This window comes from Bombina bombina, chromosome 2, assembly GCF_027579735.1.
Source record: "Bombina bombina isolate aBomBom1 chromosome 2, aBomBom1.pri, whole genome shotgun sequence".
NCBI lineage: Eukaryota > Metazoa > Chordata > Amphibia > Anura > Bombinatoridae > Bombina > Bombina bombina.
The window spans coordinates 279,383,781-279,388,682 of record NC_069500.1 but is presented as its reverse complement, the minus strand read 5'-3'; positions in this window follow the sequence as shown (position 1 = coordinate 279,388,682).

The following is a 4,902-nucleotide window of genomic DNA, read 5'->3' as shown; positions in this document are numbered from 1 at the left end:
TTCATTTAAACTTTATTTTGGGTGTGGATTATTTTCAGCAGGAATTGGCTGTCTTTATTTTATCCCTCCCTCTCTAGTGACTCTTGTGTGGAAAGATCCACATCTTGGGTAGTCATTATCCCATACGTCACTAGCTCATGGACTCTTGTTAATTACATGAAAGAAAACATAATTTATGTAAGAACTTACCTGATAAATTCATTTCTTTCATATTAACAAGAGTCCATGAGGCCCACCCTTTTTTGTGGTGGTTATGATTTTTTTGTATAAAGCACAATTATTCCAATTCCTTATTTTGTATGCTTCGCACTTTTTTATCACCCCACTTCTTGGCTATTCGTTAAACTGATTTGTGGGTGTGGTGAGGGGTGTATTTATAGGCATTTTAAGGTTTGGGAAACTTTGCCCCTCCTGGTAGGAATGTATATCCCATACGTCACTAGCTCATGGACTCTTGTTAATATGAAAGAAATGAATTTATCAGGTAAGTTCTTACATAAATTATGTTATTTAAGGTGTTTTTTTTTATGGAAATTTTTTGGTAACAATTGTTTTTGGTTATAAAGTAGTATCTGAGGTTAGAGGCCTCCAAGAGATACATGATTACATGGTATCTGAGGTTAGAGTCCTCTGAATGATACATATTTATTGGTTTCGGAGGTTAGAGGCCTCCAGTGACATATGATGAGGTTAGAGGCCTCTGAATGATACATATTTATTGGTTTCGGAGGTTAGAGGCCTCCAGTGACATATGATGAGGTTAGAGGCCTCCAGTGACATATGATGAGGTTAGAGGCCTCCAGTGACATATGATGAGGTTAGAGGCCTCCAGTGACATATGATGAGGTTAGAGGCCTCCAGTGACATATGATGAGGTTAGAGTCCTCTAGAGACATATGTTTTTTATTGGTTGAAATATAGTATTTTTAAGGTTAAAACGGAGTTCGAGTCTCTGTTGGCATATAAGGATTTAATGTGGTATATAGTGTTGTATGCGGTATATATGTTGTAAAATAAAGGGGTATAATTCGTAAAATTTATTGCATATTATCCATAAACTCTGGTATCAGCCTGGAAATTGTTTTGCTATCTTTGTCTATGCGCAATCTGTTGCTGTATTGCATTTGTTTTTCTGCTTGCACACTTCAAATTGCTGTATTGCCTTTGCATTTTCTAATTGCTTTTAAAGTTTGCTTTTTTTATTGCTATATACTTACTGTGCTGTTTTGTGCTTAAACTATATATTAAGTGACTGTGCATTTTATTACTGCTGCTCTTTTTGTGTTGTTAAAGAAAAAGTTTATTTCAGGCAGAAAAGCACCCACTCTAGAGAGGGAGGGGGGATCATAAAAAGATCTGTCAGTGAGCAGCTGTGTAGAGTCAGTGAAGAGAAATTTAAAAAAACTGTTCCGTTGTATGTGTGTGCAGTAATGAAAGGGAGATTTAAGTGTAACAGATTTAATTATTTGAAATGTATTTATCTGAATTTGTGAGGAAATGGCCAATCTTTTCAGACTCAGATATATACAAATACATTTTAAATTTGGAGGAAAATTAATAAATATATGTTTTCCTGAAAAAAAAAAAAAAAAAAGAGGGGGAGTGAATCTCTGGTATGCGAGATGAAATGAGCTTGTCTGTATAGCTGTACAAGAAAATATGTTGTAATGTTATTTTATATACCTGTATTTTAAAGTCACCAGCATGTTTTAAGTATGTGGTATTCATGTGCAGTTTTAGTTTTAAATGATAATTGTGTGGCAAGTAACGGCTTTGAGAGTGGCTTTGAAAGTGCGATGGTGTGTGATTTTTTTGTCACGCTCTGGTAAAAATGAAACTGTTTCTGGAATGATTAATAGGTTGACGTATGTTGTATTTGTAAGGTCTGTGCACAGAGTTGGTGCACCCAATGACATATAGTTATAAGCTGTAATTGAAAGTTTATTTAAAAGTGCGTCCGTTTTTGTTGCAAGTAAATTAATCTGCAGGGCATGCTACAAATACAGAGGTGAAATTTGTGTGGTAAATCATACAAGCAGCCTAAATTATGGTTAGAATATACATATGTAATTTACGTAATGAATGGTTAGTCCTTAAAGGGACAGTGTACTGTAAAATTGTTTTATATTAATGTATTTGTAATGACTTGTGATACAAGCTGAATAGTTTCAAATGTAGGAGAAGTTGCATTTGCAAGTTTGTGTATATATAAAGTAAATTGTAATGGGTTGAATTGTTTGTCTGTAAAATCAGAACTCAGTGTGTAGGCAGAGCACTAGAAAATTGTCATTTTATTAGCAGCAATAACACTGTATTAGTAGTTTGCAAAATATATATTTTTTGGGACCTTTCTTTGTATTCTTTTTAAATCTGCCATTTAGTTAGTAGATATTTCTTTTGCAGTGTAACTGAATTCTCTCTGTAATGCAAACTAATTGATAAGTTGTCTACAATCTTAGTGTTACGATCTGTGAGACTAAAAAAAAAAAAAAAAAAAAAAAAAGACAGAGGAGTGAAAATATTTAAAGGGATATAAAATCTGAGATTTTAAGGAAATATTTACAGAGAAGACAATGAGGTTTACTGTAAGCCCAACACTAGTATATTTAACTGTGTCAGCAGTTTCAATTAAAGATAATTTTTAATTTGAGTAAAACGTCCCTTTAACTAGCCTGCATCCCACTGTGTGTTTTTATGCTGGTTATGCTTGCTTAGGCTATTTAATGAATGTCAGTATACATGTTTATTATAAGTAAGGCCAATGACTCATTGGAAATAATTTAAAGGGGAAATTTTTATTATTATTTTTTGTAGAAAGCTTATTTTATTTTTTTTGTTATATACATTTGTTACATTTGGCTAGAGAGCTGCAGAAAGGTGAATATCAAATTGTAAACAGAGTTAAATCAAGTAATTGTGTTGTTATTAAAATTTTGGTTATGTAAAAGTAGAGACTGGATTCTAGCAGCTTTTCACAAATTATTTGTGCCACATCTGATTTACTTAAAGGGACAGTCTACCATATAATTGTTATTGTTTTAAAGATAGATAATCCCTTTATTGCCCATTCCCCAGTGTTGCATGGCCAACACAGTTGTATTGGTATGCTTTTTGCCTCTGTAGTTGTCTTGTGTCTAGGGGCATTCTTCCAGCTCCCTGGTCACATGACTGTGACTGTTTATGGTCTGTTGTCTTAAATTTAGCATTGTTTTGTGCTGAATTTTAAATGACCCCCTGTGCCTGAATACAGTGTTATCTATATGACCCACGTGTATTTTGTCTCTCTGTGTTGGAAAGAGATTTAAAAAGCCTGTGATAAGAGGCAGCCCTCAAAGGCTTAGAAATTAGCATATGAGCCTACCTATGTTTAGTTTAAACTAAGAATACCAAGAAAAAATTTGATGATAAAAGTAAATTGGAAAGTTGATTAAAATTAAAAGTCATATCTGAATAATGAAAGTTTAATTTATACTAAAATGTCCCTTTAACAGTGGATTTGCATGGTGCATGCGAGCAGGAGCTATATAGAACAGTGGCTGTATCATTATTATCTAATTATTCCCAAAATTGGATACTTAGGTGTTTGTGTGTTCTTTTGTAAATTTATGGTTAGGGATTTTATTTGTAAATATGCAACTGGAGTTTATTGATCTTCTGAGGTGATTGCATTATTAGTATGATATCATAGAATTGTACATGGTAGAATTTGCAGAACCACGGTATAGATGGTTGTTTGGGAATGGCAGAATTGGTTTTGAATTTCAGGTTAATTTTGGTTGTTAAAAGTTTGTGTCGGCTGTTCATGTTTTGTTTTGTAAAATGGACAATTGGTTTAAATGTTTTCTAAGAGAATGTTGTGTTTTTATTTTGGTAAGGTGCTGTATGAATGGAATATTGCATGTGGAGGTGTATTTGATTTTGCTGGCTTGTATTCTGCATGCATGAGCGGAGTGGATAATTTGTCTTTTTGTTTTTTGTTGTGTTTGCATGCCACATGGGATGTTTCACGCAAACAAGGGGGAAGTATTGATGAGTATTGATGAGTATCTTTATGTGATAGGGGTGATTGTTTTTAGGTAAGAAGGTGAACCTAAAACGTTTTGAATCTTCTCTTACAATGTTATTGCCTAACCACCAGCTGTGCCCTATATTTTTCTATATTTGGTTCTTAACACTATATTTGTATTTGCAGGATGAGATCATGCAGCTGTATCCAGAAATTAAATAACACTAACGGAATTATTTTTGAGTTTTTTCCATATTTAGGTAAAATCTGTACAGATAAAATTCCATAAGTGCACTCTTCAAAAGATTAAAGATTGAAAGCAAGTAAACCTTTAAAGAAAGAAAAGAAGAAAATGAAAGATCTTTTGTCAAGCTTGTTTTAACCACCATACTGCAGTAAAAAAGTTACTGAACTATCTTTGGATCCATTCTTTGCTTTGCATGCTGGTACCAGCCCCAGAACTGGACTCTGGGTAATCCATGACTGTCTCCTCTGATGTGTGTCTTCAGGACATAAAGACTATCCTTCTCTGGACTGTGCCTTATCGCTCGATATGGAGGTCCTGTTATGCTGTTACAGGGTCAACCAATTAAATTAGGGGAGTATTGTTTTAACTTGATTCCTTATACTGTTTGTTTTTGTAGTTGTTTTATTTTTATTGAACATATTAGGTATAAGAGGTCATATGCTTCATTGGTATTAGTGCACATTGTAGTTTATGTGCTTAACATAGTAATTTTTAGATAAAGGTAACTGTGAACTGTGCAGTATTGTACCCTATTGAATGGCCCACTGAGTATAAAAATATGTTTCAGAAAAATGCTGCAATATATCATAATATCTTAGACCCTTCACCCTTTAGAACATAAGGAGGACACGTCTAAGCTAGAAGTTTA